Source organism: Gossypium raimondii, chromosome 8, assembly GCF_025698545.1.
Source record: "Gossypium raimondii isolate GPD5lz chromosome 8, ASM2569854v1, whole genome shotgun sequence".
Taxonomy (NCBI): domain Eukaryota; kingdom Viridiplantae; phylum Streptophyta; class Magnoliopsida; order Malvales; family Malvaceae; genus Gossypium; species Gossypium raimondii.
In genome coordinates this window covers 11,005,801-11,013,993 of record NC_068572.1, presented here as the reverse complement: position 1 = coordinate 11,013,993, position 8,193 = coordinate 11,005,801, and the positions used below count along the sequence as shown (strand labels likewise).

At 32.7% G+C, this 8,193-nt stretch overlaps 1 non-coding gene across 1 annotated transcript; it reads right to left on the bottom strand.

Annotated features, from left to right (window-relative positions):
* Positions 1 to 2,425: 2,425 nt before the first annotated feature.
* On the bottom strand, positions 2,426 to 2,532 carry LOC128032217 (small nucleolar RNA R71). The gene has a single exon (XR_008188345.1). It is a non-coding gene; the product is annotated as a small nucleolar RNA R71 (small nucleolar RNA).
* Positions 2,533 to 8,193: the final 5,661 nt, after the last annotated feature.

Below are 8,193 nucleotides of genomic sequence, written 5' to 3'. Positions count from 1 at the left end.
ATTTATCACCTTTTTACTTAAAATTGTTGTTAAAACCAAGTAATTGTTTAATAAATTAATGAAATATGTGAAAATATGAAATTAGGACATATGAATTATTAAAATGTGATTTTATGTTTTATTATACAATTTTCATGCATAAAATGACTTATTTTATATTAATTTAAGCATTTTAAATTCTTAAGCTATGAAGTGGGCCATGCATGATTAAATTAAATAATAAAATATAATGTTATATTTTAATAATTCACTTTAAATATTTCATTAATAAAATTAGGTTTAATTAATTAAGTAAAATAATTAATTAAAGTGGTTAAATTAATTCATTTGGTCCTCTAAACTATCTGCTATTTTTGACAGGTTTGAGAGTTTTCTTCTAATTGCAAAACCGTCCAAAGTTAGGACCAAGTCAACCCAATTTTAGGCTGCACATGGCTGATTATAAACCAATTTTTGGTTTAATTACATAAGGCCCTTGAAGAGTTAAAGAAATCAGAAATTTACCTGAAGATTTGCTAGAGACCTAGTCTTAGTCCTGAGTTGTTCTAGCATTCAAATTGGCCAAAAATAAGGGAAAATCAGCCACATTTCCTCAATTCATGGTCGACCACTCTTGGAGGAGGTTTCAAAGGATGGACACTCCTAATTTTAGCAAACTAGCTCCCTTGCCTCACCTATAAATAAGAGCTCATTTCTCACTTTATCCATCATCCTTCATCCCTCATCCCTCATCCCTCATCCCTCTCATCTCTCATCCTCTCTCTCAACTCTCTTAGCTCTACCTTGGAGAACCATCAGCAAAGGAGCAACGCAAAGAAACGAAGGAGCCTCGTCAGTCAGAGTCTTGGGTGACAGCCACTCTAAATTGGTTTTAATTTTTCTTGTCTTTAATTTAATTTAAAGATGTTTGCTATGAGTTCTTTGTTCTTGTTTACAACAATGATATCTTAATTTTATTTAAGCTAGGATGATTATTTTAATTAAATAATATTTATTTGATTCATACGTATAATGTTTGTGCCTCAATCGATCATGTTTTCAATTAAAATCAAGTCTGTATTTCGTTCATACATGATTGAAATGCACCTGAATTAGCTGAGCGATCCTAACAAGAAAACGGCTAATGGACGCATAATTAAAATGTGCATGCTCAATTTAGATCCTAACTTGATTAACTTGTAGGTTGCATATCAACCCTAACCAGGCTCTGTTATCTGCATAGTTTTTAGATTTGTGTGATTAAATTGTTTCAAACCTAACATGTCCCTGTTACCTCACACAAATTCTAAGAAATCCTTAGTAAATAAGGATCAGTAAAATGCGTATTTACTAAGTAAAGGATTCTGAAAGGACCTAATTTGATTTCCAAACTCATGAAAGATAGAGTTGCCATGGAATGTTTTTCCGAATATTATTAAGCATGATGATAATAAATTAGTTTAATTAAAGTAATTGTCCTAGTTTATTTATGTTATAATTGTTGCAAATTGTGTTAAATTTTGTTAAAATCTATTTCATTCATATAGTCTGCATATTAGGATAATTTACATTAGGGATCATTACATCTAGTTTATACCACTTCTCAACTATATTTTGTTTTTATTTTTCAAATTGTTAATATAATTTTACAAATTAAGTGACTTAGCACAAATACAATCCCTGTGGAGACGATAACTCAATACTTACTTATTACTTAATAACGACTTTGTACACTTGCACAAACCCAAGCGTTACAAGTTTTTGGCATCGTTGCCGGGGATTGTCAACTGTTGCCATAGGCATTATTTTTCGTGAAATTATTTATTTTCAATTTGATTTATTTCTAACATTACTAACTTATTCTTTTTAATTTTTTTGATTTTCTTCTTAGGTATTTATGAGCATAGATCGAATTATCGATTTACTCCCTGTATACCCTGAAATTGAACAAACTTTCAGACAAAGAAGACGTGAACGAATAACTCAAAAACAAGTCGAGGTGGACCTCGGAAATCAGAATCAAGACCAACGTAATGAAGCTGATTATTTACAAAATCCCATCCTCATTGACAATGATAGGGATCGATGCATCAGACAAGATTGATGATAGATGCTTGAATTGAAACCAGGAATTAGAAGGCCAGATATTGAGGCAACCCAGTTTGAATTGAAACCAGTGATGTTTCAAATGCTACAAAGGCTGGGCCAATTTAGTGGTATGCCCATGGAAGATCCACATCTCCACCTTCGATTGTTTATGGATGTGAGTGATTCATTCAAGATAGCCGGTGTGACTGAAGAAGCACTGAGGTTGAAGTTGTTTTCATACTCGTTACAAGATCGAGCACGAGCATGGCTCAATTCATTGCCACCAAGTTCCATATCTACATGGCAAGAATTAGCAGAGAGATTTTTGGTTAAGTATTTCCCACCTAGTAAAAACGCTAAGTTGAGGAACGAGATCACAACTTTCCAACAATTGGATGACAAGTCTTTGTATAAGGCTTGGAAGTGATTCAAGGAGTTACTTCGTAAGTGTCCTCATCATGGGATTCCTCATTGTATCCAGCTGGAGACAATCTATAATGGTCTCAATGCACATACAAGATTGATGGTAGATGCTTCCGCGAATGGTGCAATTTTGTCTAAGTCTTATAATGAGGCTTATGAGATCATCGAGAGGATCGCGAGTAATAACTATTAATGGCCAACAAATCGAACAGCTTTAGGAAGACGAGTAGCTGGAGTTCATGAAGTTGACTCTCTCACTTCGTTATCGACTCAGGTATCATCTATTTCCTCTATGTTAAAACAGTTAATCGCTAATAGTATTAATAATTTTACAGCTCAGCCACCAAGTCCATTTGAAGTAGTTTCTTGTGTGTACTATGGAGAAGGTCATTCTTTTGAGAATTTCCCATCAAATCCCGAGTCAGTGTACCATGTGGGGAACCAATATCAAAATAGGAGTGGACAAGGACCCCAGTCCAACTTCTACAATCCTTCCTGGTGTAATCATCCTAACTTTTCTAGGAGCAACCAAGGAAATGGACCGAACAATAACTTATTACAACAAAGACCCGACCAATCTCAAGGTTTTAATCAGCAAGCTCCAAAACCACCTCAAGTTGAGGCATCAAATAGTTTGGAAAACTTATTGAAAGCGTACATGGCAAAGAATGACATTTTGATCCAAAGCCAAGCAGCAACACTGAAAAATTTGGAAAACCAAATAGGTTAGTTAGCTACAGAGCTTTGTAATAGACCACAAGGAACATTGCCGAGCGATACTGAGAATCCAAGAAATTTGGGTAAAGAACATATCAAGGCATTGGCATTGCGAAGTGGAAAGACTCTGGATGTAACACCTCTTACCCGTGTTCATCGCCAAAACAGGGTAAAAAGTATTATCAAACATAAAATACATATTTTCATACAATCGGAGTTTTCTTCCTTTTTTTTTTGATAAAATTTTTGACATAATCCCTTTTACAAATGCGTAATCCCTCCTGCAAATTTTCAAAACGCAATCTCAAACCAATTCAATATTTCAACTAATACAGTTATAAACTTAAACACAATTAAATCATTCACGACATTCAAAGTAACCTCGCTAGCATTTTTAAGAAAACAACCTGTCAATTAATATACATTAACATCTTAAGCTAAGTAGTAATTAGTATATATATACATCACATTAACATTAAGTCTTCTATACATGCCATAATTCAGAAATATTGGTTTCAAAATACCAAAAGATGTAGATAGTGTGGATGATCCCCGACTCTGCCTGAATTCCGAGATGATTTATAACACTATATAACAAGAAAAAAAAGAAATAGAAGTAATCATATAGCTTAGTAAGTACGTATGTAATTGATAAACAAATTTAAAACATGTTTCCATAGATAACATAATTTTAATCAACCATAAATTTGATATTTATTCAAATTCCAGCAAACTGTTTATCTACATCATAGTAACTAAATTATTTTTATCTAGAGCTACAGAACTTAAAATTAAGTTCTATAAAATTTTCCTAAAACTAGACTCATATACCATCTTATCATAAAATTTTCAGAATTTTTACGTGGCCAATTAGTACAGTTTATTCTTTAAATTTACCCTATTTCACTGCTCAACATCTCTAACCTCTCTTCACTTTGAAAATGAATTATCTCACTGTAAAAATTCAGATGATATTTTGGTTTGTTTCTATTGAAAATAGACTTATTAAGGATTCTAATCATATAAATTATATCTCATAATTATTTTTTACAATTTGTAATGATTTTTCTAAGTCAGAACAGGGATTCCAAAATCAATCCGACCCTACCTCACTAAAATTCAAATATCTCAAAATATAAAATTATTTTGCTTGATCTTCTTCTTTTATATGAAAGTAGACTCATTAATATTTAAGTCCATATCTTATTCAACCAATAACTCAATTTCTAAAATTTTTGGTGATTTTTCAAACTAACATCACTTCCATTGTTTAAATTTGTTTTGTTTCAATTTCACTCATTTACATAACATTACAACAATTTATTTTGTAAGCACAGTATGAAACTTCATCACTCTAGTTACTCTTTAGCAAATTTTCACACTTCAATCACATACTCATATTTGTTTATCAATACTCATATCCTGTTGAACATGTCGATATAATAGCGAATATTCGGTGGTTTGCACATAGTACCACCCGTGTAATTATTATCATTCGATACACGTAGTAGCCTTCACATAGTACTACACACGTGATCAAACTTTTCGGTACACGTAGTAGCCTGTACATAGTACTACACACGTGACCAAAGCCTTCCGGTACACATAGTAGCCTGCATATAGTACTACTCATGTGACCATTATCTATCGATACACGTAGTAGCCTGCACTTAGTACTACACACATGTTTATAGGCACTTTATTCAAGCCTTTCTTATTCTGACAGTCCCACAGAGATTCTTACTTTTCAAGGATTTACAATTTATCCGTACAAAAATCACAACTTCAATATTTCAGTCCAATCCCATAACAAATTTAATAATTCAATACAACTACTTCACTTATTACTTGTCAATGATATATCCATAATTCAAGCAGATTTTAATCGATTCAACTATAAATTCTAAATTTCTAAATGTTATATTACTATATCATCTTCAACCATTTCTCATATATTATAACAAAATATCGAAATAGTTATAAACAATGTATCAATTACATATTACTTACCTCGGTACAAAATATAGGAATTTTGCAATTCAATCCACAATCTTTTCCTTTCCCTTATCGAGGTTGATTCCACATCTTTATTTATCTATAATAGCAAATTTAGCTTTTTTAATATTCACATTTATCAAAATAATCCTCGACTCAACTTTTGACAAAATTACAATTTTTCCCTAAACTTTTGTATATTTACATTTTTGCCCCAAAGTTCAGAAATTAAATTTTATTCCTTATTCTTATGTTTTATAACATGCTGAACACTTTTCCCTTCTATGGCAACATCAAATTCTCACTCTAACTCTTACTTATGAACATTAAATATTTTTACCGATTATGTTATTTTGCTCGGTTTCACTTAAAATCGCCTAACAAAAGTTGTTTAACTTAAATTATAGCTTCATATTCTTCCATAAAACATCAAAATGCATACATTTCACACATGGGTAATTTTTCAAATTTCAACCCTAGCTCAAAATAACAGTAGAAATAGATAAATTGTGCTACGGAATCTCAAAAATGTAAAGAACATTAAAAACGGGGCTAAAATGCACTTACAATCAAGCTTGAATGTGGCCAAAACCCTAGCTATGGAGCCCTTCAAGTTTCAGCAGCAAGAAAATATGATAACACAATTTTTTACATCTTTTTCCCATTTTAATTCTATTTATTTACTAAATGACCAAAATGCCCTTACTTAAAAAAAATCCTATTTCAGTTATTTCTTGTCCATTTTTGTCCATCACTAACTAATGGTCTAATTACCACATAAGGACCTCTAATTTATAATTTCATAACAATTAAATACCTTTAAGTTAGAGAATTTGTGCAACCCAAGTTGTCAATCGAAGAACTACCTAAACTCGATGTAAAGGTACTTCCTTCTCATTTGAAATACTTGTATTTAGGTGATTGTTCTACTTTGCCTGTGATTATTTCAGCGGAACTGACAAAAGATCAAGAGGAGCAATTAATTGTTGTTTTAAAGAAATTTAAAAAACAAATTGGTTGGAGCATAGCTGATATTCGAGGTATAAGCCCTTCATTTTGCATGCATAAAATCATTTTAGAAGAAGGTGAAAGATCTTTAATTGATGGGCAAAGGAGGCTCAATCCTATTATGAAAGAAGTTGTGAGAAAGGAAGTGATTAAATGGTTAGATGCATGAATCATCTATCCCATTTCAGATAGTTCGTGGGTAAGTCTAGTGCAGTGTGTGCCGAAGAAAGGTGGAATCACAATTATTAAAAATGAGCATAATGAGTTAATTCCAACGAGAACTGTTATCAGTTGGAGAATCTATATTGATTATAGAAAGCTGAACAAAGCCACTCGGAACCATTTTTCGTTGCCTTTTATGGATCAGATGCTAGATCGACTGGCAGGTAATGAATTCTATTATTTTTTAGATGGCTATTTGGGATATAACCAAATAGTTGTAGCCTTAGAGGACCAACATCAAACGACCTTTACTTGTCCATATGGTACGTTTGCTTTTAGGCGAATGTCTTTTGGTTTATGCAATGCACCTGAAACTTTTCAACATGCATGATGGCAATATTTACTGATATGGTCAAAAATTTCGTCGAGGTTTTCATGGATGATTTTTCTTTTTTTGGTAACCCTTCTGATATATGTTTGAGTAATTTGGATAAGGTACTGAAGAGATGCGAAGAGACAAATCTTGTCCTTAATTGGGAAAAATGTCATTTTATGGTTAATGAAGGAATTGTCTTAGGTCACAAGATCTCAAAGAAATGAATTGAAGTTGACAAAGCAAAGATGGATGTAATTGAAAGATTACCGGCCCCAATTAATATGAAAGGAGTCAAGATTTTCTTAGGCCAGGCCAGTTTTTACCGAAGGTTTATCAAGGATTTCTCAAAAATTTCTAAGCCGTTGTGTTTGTTGTTAGAGAAAGATATAGTGTTTAATTTCAACAAAGCATGTTTGGAAGCTTTTGAAGATCTAAAGAATCAGTTAATTATAGCCCCAATAATCATTACACCTGATTGGAACTCACATTTTTAGTTGACGTGCGATGCAAGTGATTATGTTGTTGGAGTTGTGATGAGTCATAGAAGAAATAAAGTATTCCACCCCATTTACTATGCAAGTAGAACCTTGACGGGAGTCCAACTCAATTATACGGTAACTGAAAAGGAACTATTTGCTATAGTTTTTTCTTTTGAAAAATTTCGTTCATATCTTATAAGTACCAAAAGTTATAGTATTTACTGACTATGTGACCGTTAAATACTTGCTCACGAAGAAAGATGTAAAACCAAGGCTAATTCGTTGGATACTTTTACTCCAAGAATTTAACCTTGAGATCCAAGACAAAAAAGGTGTCGAAAATCAAGTAGCTGATCGTCTGTCGAGGTTGGAGCAAGATAAGGTAACCCAGCCTAGTGCGCCTATCAATGAGAATTTCCCAGATAGCACTTATTTAAGGTAAGTCAAATTCATGAAATAACCTAGTTTTTTATTTTGCCAATTATCTTGCATATGGAATAATTCCTCGAGAAATGGCATACCAACAAAGGAAGGAATTCCTTCATGATAGTAGGTATTATTTTTGGGAGGATCAGTTTTTGTTTAAACAGTGTGTAGATAATATAATATGAAAGTGTGTAGCTAAAAGTGAGATTGTTGAGATCTTATATCATTGCTATCCATCTCCTAGTGGGGGACACTTTGGTGGTTCACGTACTGCAGCAAAGATTTTGCAAGCAAGTTTCTTTTAGCCTACACTATTTAAAGATGCTTACGCTTATCTGAAGAACTGTGATAAGTGCCAATGAACCGGAAATATAACAAGGAGGAATGAGATGCCCTTGACAAACATTTTGGAGATTGAATTATTCGATGTATGGGGCATTAACTTCTTAGGCCCATTTCCTTCTTCATATGGGTACAAATACATCTTAGTTGCTGTGGACTATGTATCCAAGTGGGTTGAAGCTGAAGCATACCCTACAA